The sequence below is a fragment of the Salarias fasciatus genome, chromosome 3 (assembly GCF_902148845.1).
Source record: "Salarias fasciatus chromosome 3, fSalaFa1.1, whole genome shotgun sequence".
NCBI classification, from domain to species: Eukaryota; Metazoa; Chordata; class Actinopteri; order Blenniiformes; family Blenniidae; genus Salarias; species Salarias fasciatus.
In genome coordinates this window covers 7,860,294-7,876,041 of record NC_043747.1, presented here as the reverse complement: position 1 = coordinate 7,876,041, position 15,748 = coordinate 7,860,294, and the positions used below count along the sequence as shown (strand labels likewise).

Below are 15,748 nucleotides of genomic sequence, written 5' to 3'. Positions count from 1 at the left end.
CTGCAATGATCCAAAACACTGTGAAGGATCACACAAGTTCCTTTTTTTTTCTTTTGTTTTTTTTGTTTTGTTTTGCAGAAGGATGAAAGAAGAGAAAAAGAACAGGCTTCTCTAGTTATGTCACTTTGCTTGATTCCAGTGAAACTTGTTTAGTGGTTTTAAAAGAGTACAACTGAGAAACACGTCTCCTCCAGCAAAGAGCTGCTCGGAGAGGATGTGCAAATGAGGTTTCACAATCCTGTTAAACATAACAGGGCAGCAGAGGATCACAGAGCACTGACAATTCAAAAGCACTGACTGAACATCTGAAATGTCAGCTATTTATGTGAAAGATAATTAACTGGTGTCCGCTTAACTCAGGCTTCTGTAAACTGCCTTCTGCTTTCTGCTGTAGTAGTTTAACCCAGACAACAAAGATTTTCTTCATTACTCTTACATTGTATTCTGATCGTTATAATCGTGGTTATTTATGTAAATGAAAAACATCTTTGCTTTTATTTTAGTGAAATAGCTGGTGCTTGAAGTCAGAATTGGATTTTATTTCAAGCTAGAAAACCATGAAAAAGTTAACAGAGAAGCAGCACTTTATTATTTAATTTTTCATTTTGATATGGTATTTAGTTGTAGTTCTGCATAATGTAGAATATGGTTCTTTAGAGATTCTGTATTAAAGTCAGCTTTTTGTTTTGAAGTTTGAAAATCTCAAACATTTTTCCTTGACATTTGTTCATTACAATTAAAACATAATAAAACTATGTTGTAGTTGGACCACTTGAGTGACACTGAACTGCTGTTTCAGTCAAATAAGTCAATTATTATTCTATTCAGTTTTCCTTAAAGCAACACTAAGGAACAAATACTACAGTTCCAATGAGGAGTAGTGTGTGGCGTCATAAAATGCTGCTCCCGGTGGCATGCTGTCGGACTGAACTCACCTACATTTGTTTCCAGTGGCTGTGTGAAGGATGGATAGCAATGAGGTTATGAAGCTTATGGTGGCTAAACAATGATATATCATGATGTGACGCATGCCGTAAAGCAGTTCGCACATTTGGAGTTTTTTAGTGTGCAGGGTTCTGACCACCCTCCTCACAGTCGCTTAGTCCAAGTGAAAGCAATACTGACGCCCTCAGCCCGTGACAGAGGGGTCATTCAACTAGTTGTAAGTTGATGTATCGTCACAAAAGACATTAAAATGTTTTATTAAGGTTGAAAAGAGTTCCTTAGTGTCGCTTTAACATTTTTCATTTAAATATTTTATTGGTCAATGTAGAAGATTTCCAGTTGTGACATTTAAAGATTTGTAGTGATGCTGATTGACCCAAAAATAATGTATATACACACACACACACACACACACACATATATATATATATATGTATACACACACACACACACACACACACACACACACACACACACACACACACAAAGAAAAATAAACATTTAATGCAAAAAAATTGTACATTCATCATGGTACAGATGCAAATCCAAAAGTAAAAGTAGCTTACTCACCCAAAATAAAATATATTTGAGGAGAGATGATAAATTCCACCTATAGAATGATGTGGATGTCCTTAACTTTCATCTAGATCAACGTAGTTGATCGGTTGTGTGCCGAGTGCAGCTCTTCACATTTGTGCTATCGCCTTTTGCTGTATGTGACACTCCCCTGAGGGTCGTCATGTACTGCAGTAAACACATTTTGAGTGACGTTACTTCAAAAATGGTGACTATTTTTCAAAAAATACCAGAGCATTTCTGAGCAGTTCCCCAGTTTTTTAGGACAAGCTCAGTGCTGGGGACATTCCACCTGTGTAATTGCTGAAAGTAGGTTAGTTCTTGTTCCAAGCCATTTCACACAAACTACAAGCCTGAAGTCAGCGTGAGCCAGGGCGCAACAGAGCAACTGTATTTCTGAAATATGGTACGGGGCTGCCCTTTGTCACCAGTTGTGTTCATAATCTCTATGGACAGAATTTCTAGGTGCAGCCAGGGGCCGGAGGGGGTCCAGTTTGGGGACCACATGATTTCATCTTTGCTTCTTGCAGATGATGTTTTCCTGTTGGCTCCATTGAACGTGGACCTGCAGCATGCACTGGGGTGGTTCGCAGTCGAGTGTGAAGAGACAGGGATGAGAATCAGCACCTCCATATCCGAGCCCATGGTCCTCGACCGGAAGAAGGTGGTCTGCCCTCTCCAGGTCGGTGGAGAGACTCTGGCCCAAGTGGAGGAGTTTGAGTGTCTTGGGGTCTTGTTCACGAGTTGGGGACAGATGGAGTGTGAGAATAACACAGGTCATGCAGTAATTGTATCAGTCCATTGTGGTGAAGAGGGAGCTGAGACGAAAGGCGAAGCTGTCAATTTACTGGTCAATCTTCACTCCTGCCCTCACCCTATGCCTATGGTCATGAGCTTGGGGTCATGACTGAAAGGACAAGATCCCAGATAAAAGCGGCCAAAATGAGCTTCCTCCGTAGGGTGGCTGGGCGCTCCCTTAGAGATAGGGTGAGGAGCTCAGTCACCAGGGAGGAGCTCGGAGTAGAGCCGCTACTCCTCCACATCGAGAGGAGCCAGCTGAGGTGGCTCGGGCATCTATTTAGAATGCCTCATGGACGCCTCCCTGGAGAGATGTTCCGGGCGTGTCCCACCAGGAGGAGACCCCAGGAAAAACCTAGGACACGCTGGAGAGACCATGTCTCTCGGCTGGCCTGGGAACGCCGTGGGATCCTCTCGGAAGAGCTGGAGGAAGTGTCTGGGGACAGGGAAATCTGGGCATCTCTGCTGAGACTGCTGCTCTCACGATCCAGTCCTGGATAAGCGGTGGAAGATGGATGGATGGAAATATTGGAAACATCTGATGCACAATCTTGGACACATTATCAGTGCTGTTTTCCTGGAATCACTGGATGTTTTGGGTCTTCCAACTGACGCCTTCCAAGTGACCCAACCAAGATCTACTGAGATCATAAATTGCAAACTGCCCAGCTCCACTGGCATGCACCTGGTCCTTCAACCAATTCCTTTGACAATCGTCTAACTGCTCCTGGTACATCTCCATCTTCTTGTCATGAGACTCCTCCATCCGTTCTTCCCAGGGCACTGCAAGCGCCAGCAAGATACATTGCTCTGTAGCATCAGAGACCAAGATTATATCCGGTTTCAGCCAGGACTGACTATAGTTTGGTGGAATTTTCAGCTGAGAAACACAGGGTGCATGTAGGTGTTCCTCTTTTACTCCAGGTACATACTTTAGACGGACTGGGTAGTACATGATGCACCCCCTGGGTCAAGAACCTGATCCTCTCAGTGTTCCACCTCCAGATGCCACTCTAGGTGACCCTCTGCTTCATTGCCTGCTCCTATTTCATCCAGGCGGTTTGCTTCTGTGTGGTTACCGCTCTGCTGGTTCTTTCCTTCTGGACTCAAGGATGATCTTGCGCTGAAGCCAGGTCTCGGCCTGCTGGACTGCCTCAGCTGCCCTCAACTTCCTTCCTCCCTGCCCCAGACACTTTCAGATCTCTGAGTCCAGAGTACTGTGGATCTGGTCTCATGATCAAGCGACTATGCACTCCACTCTGGCTCATCTCAGACTTCCCTCTTCTTCAAGACCAAGCACCTGGACTTTGTAGGCTTGAAACTGCTGTGATGAGCCAAAGATAAAAAGAAAAAAGAAAAAAAAAAACATCCAGATATTCCACCGAATACAGGAACTCATGATGCTTCCTGGAATGACAGCTTTCACTGGTGTATATGAGGAATAAACTCAACTCGCAATAAATCCCTCGTCTGACTCCTCTTTCTGCGACTGCCACAATGGTTTGTTTCTGTCATTCTAAGTATTAAAATACGTAATGCTTAAAAAAATCAGTTGCTTCAAAAAGGATTCTTAAGGGCCATAGATTTTGTTTTATTGTTTTTAATTCGGTCACATCAGATCAGAAAAGCATAAGTGTAATTTCATAATATATGCAACAGCACTGTGAGCACACTCACATAAAAAAACACCCAAACACCCATGTCAACCAGAGTGAAATAAATAAATATTAGTCAGTCTGAGACAACATCAAAGGACATACATTCATTCAAAACCATATACGGATTGATGCCACCTTCAGAAACTCAGAATTTTTTTTTCTCTTATTGTATATATTGTTCTTTTAACTTATTCAGTCTTGTTTTTCCCCAGTGAAAATAAACTGACTAGCCCATGTCTGTCTTTGGGTGTTGTTAGGAAATATAAGGATATGTAATTAATCAGCCAGCAGACTAATCCACAAGTCCTGCACAAAGGCGACAGCAGGTTCCCTGCATTTAGAAATCTACACCAAGAGGACAGATGCAACTGATTGGGGGGATATTACGCTTCAGTGAGTTTCATCCAGTATTGGATTTATTTTGGCATCAAGTTCTTCAAAAGTTAATGGAATACCTCAAGTTCCAAGAATCCTTTGCCCAGGCAATAGACAAAGAAGCTATGTTTGGAATAAAGTTGGTATAATAAGGATCAAAAATAATTATTTTTAATGAAAATCAGAATTTAAAGGACCCCTATCATGAAAACTGTACTTTTAAGAGCATTTAACATTGTTAGTGCGTGATTACCTCATTAAAACTTCACTTAAGTCATACTTTCTCTCCATTCATGCATATTTGATAATATATGGCCAGTCCAAGCTCTGGCTCCCTTCAAACAACTGACTAATAATTCCTACATTCAAACTTTAACAATTCCCATTGAGAAGTAGACATTTTTTATTTTATTTTTATTTTCATTTTTGGGTGGGGGCCTGATTTGAAATGCCTTTAATACCTGAGGAAACAGAGAGCATTTAAAGGGGCTGTATCATGCAAAATTCACTTTATGTATGTTTTAACCTTGTAATATAGTTATGTACTCACCAAAAACACCCCCAAAGCATTTTTTTCCTTCGTGCCTGCGTGTTTGAGCTTTCCTCGTGTTTCTGCTGCTCAGAGAGGCAGTCCCTCCTGTACCGTGAAAACGGTCTGTTTCCCACATTGACGTCACACGGTGAAGATGGCTCCCCTGAGCCCCCCCCCCCCCCTCCCGCAGGCCCTCAGCAATCAGTGTTGCTGCTTTTTGTAACTCCGATTACGGAGATAAGCTTTAACAATCGTCTGAAAGCAACAGTCAAGCAAGAGCAAGAGTCTGAAGGGTCTGCGCTTGGTGAGTTTCTCACAGGAAAAGACGTTTTCGCGTGTCTTTGCGTGTAGAGAAGCTAGAGCTAAAGAGCTAAAGCTAGCCAGCGTATTTGTTTTGAAGCGCTGATTGGTTGAATTACACTGTCAATCAAAGTCCACAGGGGATGAGGCGGGATTTTCAGTGAAACAGAGTGTTTTCTCTTCCGGGTTTCAGAATTAGCCCCAGAAAATCTTTTGTTTCACACAAAATGACTTTTCCTTAGCCCCAAAAATAAACTATTACCATGTTAATGCCATTTCTAGGGTTTGGACGAGCTAAAAAGCATGATACAGCCCCTTTAACACAAAAGACAATATGCCTTGAATGTATACTGGAATTGTCAGTTTACTAGACTTTGTTTGGGAATCAATCAATGGTCCGTTTGAGGAGCCAGCCCAATGCTGCTCAAACACAAGGAGGAGACCAGGGAATCAGAGGGAATCAAGATGAGATGTCTGGCATAAGTCTGCTATGAACCATGTGAGTGAATCACGATAGACTACAAAAGTCATTCATAAATGTAATTCATTTTTTCACTGTTATGCCGGATCCTATTCGGTAGTGACAATTGTCTGGATGTGCTGTTGTCCTTTACAACAATCTACCAAATGTTTATGGTGGTCTACAGGTTAGTTTGGAATGGATGCTCTTTAGCTGTGCCATCATGCCCCATCCAGAAATGAGTTCCTTTGATTAGCCGCTTAAATGTGACAAGAATTCATGACCTCCTGGACGTTTCCTTTAAAATTAGCACAGAATCCACTGTTGGCTTGATGCTAGCAATGACAACAGCAGCAGACAAGACGCAGTGATGGAGCTGATTCTCTGAGTTGCTCCTCTTGAAGTTGTAGATGTGGAAACCGTTGACGTTGACGTTGACGTTGACGTTGACGTTGACGTTGACATAGCTGCTGACGTTGTGCTTGTGGCGATTGTTGATGTTGACTCGGTCGATTTTGGGCCTGCAGTGGTTGTAGTCGTCGTTCTATTTAAACCTATAAATGAAAGAAAACACAGCAGTTAACATCCAGCTCTCTAAATTCTGATGGTGATTGGTCCAGTGACACTCACCTTCTCCATCAATGTAAAGGGAGCTGAGGTCGATGTCGAACCCAGACATTTTCGGAGCTATGCTGGTCATAAAAGTTCTTATTTCAGTGTTGGTAGGAGCAGGTTTAGCAAATGTAGCAAACACAGTGTTGATGATCGATCCCTTTCTGAAAAACAAAGAAAACGAGCACGAAATGTCACATTGAGGCAGCTATTGATCAACTGAAATAAAGTACGTCTACACAGAATTACCTGAAGCACATGACAACCACTGACATGAAGGTGGAGAATCGGGCCTGGAAGAGGGGCGACAGCTGCAAGAGAGGAATAATCTTTTTACATGTATAAATAGAAAATATCTTTTCAATTCAATTGGGTAAGATAAATTTGAACATCGACACTTTATTTTAAAACAGCTGATGATCCTTTCTCTTAAAAAAAAAAAAAATTCCTATAAGATCATCCTGAGGTTCCTGTTGTGTTAAGACAGTCGGACCCCTAATGGGTCGGTGCCAATGATCAGAAATGTTGACCGTGTTAAATTGCAGGTTTTATGTTTTATTGTTTCCAAATGTGGCTCTTCAGTGGATACTAAACCCGACCTAAGGAAGATGAGCCTGGACATGCTGGGAAGGAGGAGATTGGAGGAGGACCAGACTGAATCTGGATGACAGATGCTGATTCTGGATGCCATGGCCATCACAACACGTGCAATAAACCACCACATAATCACCAAACTCAAATAATGTCAGGGTTTTTATATAAGTAAATGGCTTTAATGAGATAGATGTTTTTATTTTATTTTATTTTGCACATATAGTCAAAACAATATGACTATGTGCAAGGGAGCAAAAAAAAAAAAAAAAAGCCAAAAGGCTTGTACAAATGCTGCTCCTGCACAAGCTCAAAGTGAAAAAAAGAAATGACCATGAAAAAGTCTTACATGGAAAGATGTCATAAAGTCCAGTACAAAAGTAGAAAAAGAAAAGAAGAGGAGAAAAGAGAAAAAGAAAGGGAAAAACAAACGAAAGTTCTACAAAATAAAGAACAAACAAAACAGACAATCTAAAGCAATTCTCATATATCATGTATATATATATAATGTGTTTGGATGAAGTCAGATATTGGAAAATTAAATTGTTCTTTAAGTTTCTTTTGTAGTTGAACATGGACGAAGACGCTTCTAAAAGTCCAAATGCATATTCCACATTTTAGGTCCATTAAATCTGAGCGAGAACTGCTCACGATTTCTCTTGTATAAGGGTAAGTGCAAACCAAGAGCCTGTCTTGTGGCATAATTATGGAATTGGTTATTAAAGGAGAAGTTGAGCTTGATGTGAGTCAGCCAGTCAGAATCATAGAGAGCTCTGAACACAAATATACATGTGAAAAAAGTGTTAATGTCAAAAATATTGAACAATTTAAATTTAATAAACAAAGCTGCACTCATAGCATCAGATTTAGAATAGGTGGCAATTCTTAAGAATCGCTTCTGTAAAATGTGAATTTTGTTAAAGCTCGTGTCCGTAAGAGAAAGGAGTCTACCCCTTATGTCAAAAAATGATTGATTGACAGGTCTATTGTTTTAGGGGAGGGGGGGGGGGGGGGGGCAGGTAGGGGAGAGGGTGCAGGGAGGAGGGGCAGTTGGCAGGGGGGGGGGGGGGGGGGGGTCTGGAGGGGGGGGGAGAAGGGGGGGGGGGATGTCTGGAGGGGGGGGGGGGTCTGGAGAAGGGGGTGGGGGAGAGGGGAAGAGGTGGGGGAGAGGGGATGGTGAGTTCCCAGACTTTAATGTATTCATGTGAACAAGAAGGGGGGTGGTATGACCTAAGTATGTTTCAAAAGGTAAGTTTGGTGAGAACGTTTGAAACTCTAGACACGTTCTCATACGTCTTCGACCATATTAACATACGTCCCAGGCAGCTTAGGAGGCTGCAAGATGGCTGTAAGAAGGCTGTCGATTCTTCACGGTATCTATCTATTATCTATCCACACTATCTGTTTGTCCCCCGAGCTCCAAACCCCCCTACATGAGAAGGTACAAACATCTGAATGCTTTGCTCTGTATGAGAACGTGTGAAGCTCCAGACGTATTACCAGACATGTACTCATATATTAACATAACCCCCAGGGTGTTTAGGACTCGCTCGATTTTCACACCATTATCTGTTCCGTGACCTCAGACCCTCCTACATGAGAAGGCGCGCACATTTGAATGCTTTGAGGGTGTATATATAAACACACGGATGAAAAAAACTCCAAAGAGCCCAGCACCAGGACACGCCTTGCCAGAAAATCTCAACAGATCGGAACAATGCCCAGTAAGTAGCTCATTTATTAAATTTTTAATTTTATTAATTCTCATAAAAGTTTCCCTAACTTGTATTGTAATTTATTATTTTTTAAATGTTGTTGTTGTTGTTGCAGAGTTTGCTGACATCCCCTTCACACAATCAGACATCGGTACTTTTTTTTTTTTTTTTTTCATCTATTCATTATTAAATTAAAAAACATTTTATAATTGTGCAATTATTATTCTTATAACTGTTGAATGTGTTTACAGATCTGGTTCATTCAGCAGTCATTTGGGAGGATTTAGAAGACGTCATTGTTATTTCTCCGGAGCAAGGGAGGGCCACTGGTAAGATCCAACATCCGTTTTTTTTTTTTTTTTTTTTTTACAAGTGTTCCAACGCATCCGGGAACTTCATGTTTCAAATATAAAATATCCTCCAGGAGAGAAAAAGACGGCACAACGTCAGCCTTCACCCAACGGTCCCGTGTTTTACGGTGAAATCCAAGAAGAAGAAGAAGAAGAAGAAGAAGAAGAAGAGCCGGCGGGCCCTCTTGAGAGAGCCACTATTGATGCGGGAGCTGCACCGCGAAATCCGGACGAGGGCGAATCCACCGCGACGGAGAGACCCAGCACTTTCCAAGCCATTGTTGGTGAGACGAAGCACACTTCTCAGCATTCAGCGATCAAGTGAAGTAGTCGAGACAACATCCCCCAGCTCCCAAGACACACACACACACACACACACACACACACACACACACACACACACACACACACACACGTGGGTGATGTCGTTCTGGGAGACTTAATGTTTCAATGTCTTGATGTCTGTAATTAGAATAATTTTTTTTTTTTCTTTTTTTTTTACAACACAACAGAATCCCCTCCTCAGGTTGCAACACCGGTCAGGCTCCGAACTCCGTATCAAGTCTCACCCATCACTCCTCCTCCGACACCAATTCAAGCAACCCCTCCACCGCCAGCATCAAGCCCTGTCACACCGATTCAGCAGGCTTTTCTTGCTGGTGGGACACCCCGTCGCATCAGACAGAAAGCAACTACACGGCGTTATAACCTCCAGAGAATTGGATGCGGAGTCAGCAGAAGACTATTTACCGGTAAAAATATTATATAATTGTGATACAACATCATTTTTAGAATTTATTCAGAAAATCTAAATTCTGATTATTTGTGTTTTTACAGATACTGATAAGAAGAGGAAGACCCCGGATGGGAGGACACAGAGACAGTGCCGGAATCCTCAAAAGGAAGATTCTTCCAAGAGGATGGAGAAACTAAAAATGCTGTGTCAAGTAACTGCAACCCATCTCCGCATTCTGTCCTCCTCTTACACCTCTTTCTTAGCCGTCTATGAGAAAGTTTGATTTGTTTGCTTAGATGTGTGACATTTGGGTTTAGGATGGATAGAGAATTAGAGTCGGACCCTTCTTGTTTAGTCCCTGTGGAGTTAGAGTCGGCGATACAGCAATTAAATAGGATACCACTCCCCTCGGTTGAAAATGTAGAAAGAAACAGTAATCTAGACATTATAGAAAATGCAGAGGCCTCTTTTGCAGAAAGAAACTGTGATGACCCGTTCGAAGCTCTTGAAAATGCTCTCAGAAATCTCCGACCCCAGCACCCCAGTATCCCGATCGAATTAGAAATGGAAATACAACAATTAAATGCTATACAGGACCCCGTTCAGACACAAGAAAGTGCGTCTAAACAGGAACCTCCGGAAGCTGTTGTTGTTGCTGTTGATCAACCCAGCGACCCGTTGAAACTTATTGAGACTGCCCTCCAGAAACTTAACCAGGGGGAGGGTGAGACAGAGCAGCCCCTGAGCTCAGACAATAGTCAGCAGACAGAGCGTGTGTCACCCCCACACCATTGTCTGCAGGGGGAGGAGGAGGAGGGGGTGGCAGTGACAGAGAGCCTGCTTCCAGGCGCAGAGCTGCAAAGGGATTCTTCTCAAGAGGGAGGGGGGTTACAAACGGTCAACCACCATCCCTTTAACACAGAGAGATTAAGGCGCATCGTAACCTTTCCTCCCACGGGAGATGTACCTGACATTGCCAAATTTTACAGAGATGTGATGGGGCAAGTTCGGGACTTGGCGGATGAAGCGCGTTTACTGTCTAGACGTAATGATGTGGTACAGCTTGAAGTGGTGAGTGAAAATGTGAGAGACAGCCTCGCTGTAACGGTCAATGATGGAGGTGAAAATATTTTTCCCGCTTTTGAAAATTTGCTCGATCGTCTGGTGCAGTCCAACAACGATATCCTTGCAAGTGACAACCTCGAATTCTCTGTTCAGGTAGTGCACAATCCTTCGGGGGGTATCAAACGTAAACTGGAGAAAACTTTAGACCGCGAAATTCTAAAAAAGAAAAGACGTCACTTGTACGTGGTTGGAAATAGGAACGATCAGTTGTGCTTTGCCATCAGTTTAGCTCACGTTGCTAATCCCGAGCTGACCGATGATGAAAGTGTGAGAGTTGGAGGAGAGTGGCAACTTAGGGCGGGCTTAGATCATCAGACCCCTGTCACTTTTACAGATGTTCGAAAATTTGAAGAGATTGTGGGACGCAAAATTGTGGTGTTTTACAGAATGACCAACAGTCACCCGCTGTGTCATTTTGAGACAAACTTCTCAGACGGTTCAGATCCTCTGTACCTGTTTTTATTGCAGAACCATTACCACGGGATAAGAAATATCCGAGGTTTTATAGGAACAAACTTGTTCTGCAATTATTGCTACCGAGGTTTCAACAAACCCTCTGCACATCATTGTAAAGGTTACTGTCAGGTCTGCAACGATCCCGTCTGTCCTACAGAAAAACTCAGACCCTTAAAATGTTCAGACTGTCACAGGACTTGCAGATCACCGGCTTGTCTCACTAGACACAAGGAGGTTAAACCAGGAACTACATTAAGCCTCTGCAACCTGGTGAAAAAATGTGAAAGATGTGGACTATGCTCCCACATCATCAGGAGCACGGGTGAACATAGGCACACCTGTCCCTTATCAAGATGCAAAATCTGTAAGGAGAAATTACCCGATGACCCTGACCAACACCAATGCTACATCCAACCTCTCCCTCGTGATGAAAAACGTCCTGATTTGGTTTTTTATGACTTTGAGACGTTTGTTGACAAGAACGGTGAACACGTCCCTTTTTTAGTCTGTGCTAAATCGTTGAAGGGTGAGGAGAAGGTGTTTTATGGTCTAGACTGCGTGAAATCGTTTCTACTGTATTTCAGGACAAGACGATTCACGGGCAATGTTTTTCTGGCACACAATGCTCGAGGATTTGACAGCTATCTGGTCTTAAAAGGTATGTTGTGTGAAGATTTGATTCCACAGGGGATTCTGATGTCAGGGAGTAAGATTCTGTGTCTCACAGAGCCTCATTTTCATCTAAAATTCATAGACTCCCTCTCTTTTCTGACCATGCGTCTCAGCGCGATGCCTAAAGCTCTAGGTTTTACAGATCGAACCAAGGGTTATTTTCCTCACAAATTCAGCTCGAAAAACCACCTCGACTATGTGGGACCTTATCCTCAACCTGTATATTACGGCGTTGAGTGCATGACGCAGTGTGAGCAGGAAGATTTCTACAAGTGGTACAACAGTGTATGTCACGGTACCTTTAACTTTAGAAAGGAAGCGGTGCATTACTGTAACAACGACGTCGACGTCCTCTCCAGGGGCTGCAACCTCTTCAGAGAAGAGTTTCTCTGCAGCACCGGCGTTGATCCATTCAGCTGCATCACCATTGCTTCAGCATGCATGAAAGTGTTTCTCACAAATTTCCTGTCCCCCAACACTCTCGCCATTCCTTGTCCCTACAACTACGAGCGGCGTTGTAGAAGATTCTCAAATTCGTCCATCCAATGGTTGGAATGGGTAATGTTCAAACAAAACATCTATATCCAACATGCCCTAAACATGGGGGAAAAACAGCTGGGACGGTATTTTGTGGACGGTTACTCCGAGATTCAGGGTATGAAATACGTCTTTGAATTTCACGGCTGCTTTTTCCACGGCTGCCCTGTGTGTTTGAACCCCAATGATATCTGTCCTCTACGGGGTGTAACGTATGGGGAGCTTCACACGGCCACCGTGGAGAGAGTGCAGACTTTAGAGTCTGAACAGGGCGTTTGCGTCACCGTCATTTGGGAACATGAGTGGGATGAGCTTAAAAAATCACAGGAGGAGGTGAGACGGTTTCTGACTGCTTTTAACCCCCCTGAACCCCTCTGTCCACGCAGCGCTCTTTACGGAGGTAGAACAAACGCTTTAAAGTTGAGGCACTCTGCAGCTCCTGATGAAACTGTGCACTATGTAGATGTCACCTCTCTGTACCCCTATGTAAACAGCACGTGTTCCTATCCGGTGGGTCATCCTACTATCATCTACAGGGATTTTGAGGATCCCAGAAAATACTTCGGCTTCATCAGGGCTACAGTCTACCCTCCTCGCAAGCTGTTTCTTCCAGTCTTACCTTACAAAGGTGTGGGAGGTAAATTACTGTTTCCACTCTGTCGTACCTGTGCAGACATCAATTACCAGGACGGCCCGTGCACTCACGACGATGATGCCAGAGCATTAACCGGGGTCTGGGTCACGGTAGAGTTTAACAAAGCTTTGGAGCTGGGGTACAGAGTGAGAAAAATCACTGAAGTGTGGCACTTTGATAAAAGTAGTGACTCCCTGTTTGTAGACTACATGCAAACGTTTCTAAAAGGGAAGCAGGAAGCTTCAGGTTACCCTCCAGAGGCGACGGATCAGGCGAGCAGAGAAAAATACATCAGGGACTATCACGCCCATCAGGGGGTCATGTTAGATGCAGACAAGATTGCGGTAAATCCGGCCAAGAGACAGGTAGCAAAATTGTGCCTCAACAGCTTCTGGGGAAAGTTTGCGCAGAGACACTCTCTGCTCCAGACCAGCATCGTCTCTGATCCTGAAGATTTTTTCAGCTTTCTGTTTTCAGGAAAATATCATGTGGAGTACTTTAACGTGCTCGATGACAAGAAAGCTCTGATTCAGTGGAAATACCGAGGCGTCCACCCTCCGGGTAAAACCACTAATATTTTCATCGCCGCATTCACCACAGCATACGCTCGTCTGAAACTCTACAGCTATCTTGAAAAGCTGCAGGACAGAGTTCTCTACTTTGACACCGACAGTTTGATTTATGTGCTGAAAGAAGGTGAGACGCCTTTGGAAACAGGTAATTACCTGGGTGATTTGACGGACGAATTGGGTGGCGACAGCATCAAAGAATTTGCTTCCGCGGGTCCCAAAACTTATGCGTATCAGACAAAAAATGCAAACAAGGTGGTGATGCGCGTGAAAGGCATTACTCAAACCAGAGAATACGCAGACAAGGTAAACTTTGACAGCTTCAGCGACCTGGTGGAGGGTTACCTGGATGGTTCTCGAGAGGGCGTGATCACCGTCACCCAGAACAACATACGGAGAAATAAAAAGGACCTCATGCTAAAAAACCTGGCATTTCCAAAAAAGCTCCGCGTCGTCTTTGACAAACGACGTTTGTTACAGGGCGGCAATTCACATCCGTTTGGTTATTAGATTTCTTTTAGTTTTGTTTGTTTGTTTGTTTGTTTTTTTGTTTTTTTAATTTTTTTTTTTTTTTTTTTTTTTTTTTTTTTTTATTTTGTCAGTCATGGAGGAAATTTATTTTCAACCCTCCTTTCAAACTCCTTTCTCATGTCAGGTTGTGGGTCCCAGTGGGTGTGGGAAGACCTACTTTGTTAAAAAAATATTACAACACTGTCAATACGTTATGGATGTTGTACCTGAAAATTTTGTATGGATTTATACTTCTTTTCAACCCATGTACAGTGAACTGCAAAAGTTGATTAAAAACAAAATTCATTTTGTTGAGGGTCTGCCTGATTCTTTTGATGATGAAAACTTGTTTCCTTCTGATAAAAAGCATTTAATCATTTTGGATGATGCAATGGTCCAAGCCTCCGATCATCCTGAAGTCGTTAAACTTTTTACTCAGCATAGACATCACAGAAACATGAGTGTTATGATGCTGACTCAAAATGTGTTTCACCAGGGAAAATTTAGTCGCACCATTAGCCTTAACAGCAATTATCTGGTTATGTTTAAAAACCCGCGAGACAAACTACAGATAAAAATATTGGCTCATCAGATGTTTCCCTCGCAAAAAGCATTCTTTTTAGAGAGTTTTGAAGATGCCACTAGAGATGCTCATGGGTATTTAATTGTTGACCTGACACCTGGTTGTCCAGAACGATACAGACTGAGGACAGGTATACTTCCTCACGAGAGGGATACTGTTTATGTTCCAAAAACATCGGCTTAAATTACCATGTCAGCACGTATAAAAAGAAATGCTCTCTTACTTCGGGCTTTATACCACGCCCCACCCAAGAAACAAAAAGACATTCTCCTTCACAGCTCTCCAGACTTTATCCAAGCGCTGTGTGAGATTGCTTTAAATCTTTTAAAGGGAAACATCCCCCTGACTCCTTCTCAATACAAAAAAACTGAAAAAGCAGAAAAAAATCATCAGACTGTTGGCGGATAAGAAAGCCGGCTTAAAACGTAAAAAGCTGGCTCTTAGCAAACAGTCGGGCGGGTTTCTTTTACCTTTACTTTCTGCAGCCATACCGGTGATCGGTGATCTTTTAGGAGGGTTGATAAGAAAAAGAGACTGAAATGACCCTGAAGAAAGCCCAGAAAATGTATCTGGTATCACCGCAGCAGATCAGTCGGTTAACACAGCCGACTGCATCCGTCAGAGAAACGGCCGAAGAAAATTTGGACGATAGAATGAGAGCCGTGTTAGAGGAACCGGGGCTGGATCCTTATGAAAAAATTAAAAAGTACCAGGCTTTACTGCAAAGATATTTAACCTTTTTGAAGCAGGATCAGAAAGACCAGCAGAGAGTGACTCTGACTTTGCAGCGTATGGAAGAGAGGCCTAAAGATGCAGGCCCCCAGGGTGACGGAGGGGACACCAATGGTGCTCGGGCCCCCCTTCCTCAGGGTGTTCAGGCATCTGATGATGATGATGATGATACAGCCGGAGAGATTTTGAAAAGCCTTCCCTCACGCGATCGCAGAAATGCTGAATACATAATCAGGAAATTATCCAGGAGCGATGCTGGCTGGAATTCGAAGGGGGAATTTA

At 43.1% G+C, this 15,748-nt stretch overlaps 2 long non-coding RNA genes across 2 annotated transcripts in view; one reads left to right on the top strand and one right to left on the bottom strand.

Annotated features, from left to right (window-relative positions):
- The window catches only part of LOC115385527 (uncharacterized), an 11,740-nt gene extending 2,653 nt beyond the window's left edge, over positions 1-9,087 (top strand). The window contains exons 2-3 of the long non-coding RNA XR_003931143.1: positions 228-240; positions 9,077-9,087. This is a non-coding gene — a long non-coding RNA (uncharacterized LOC115385527). The remainder of the gene's footprint in view (positions 1-227; positions 241-9,076) is intronic.
- LOC115385533 (uncharacterized) overlaps positions 1-9,765 on the bottom strand; it is a 12,420-nt gene extending 2,655 nt beyond the window's left edge. Inside the window, exon 1 of the long non-coding RNA XR_003931144.1 lies at positions 9,754-9,765. This is a non-coding gene — a long non-coding RNA (uncharacterized LOC115385533). The remainder of the gene's footprint in view (positions 1-9,753) is intronic.
- Positions 9,766-15,748: the final 5,983 nt, after the last annotated feature.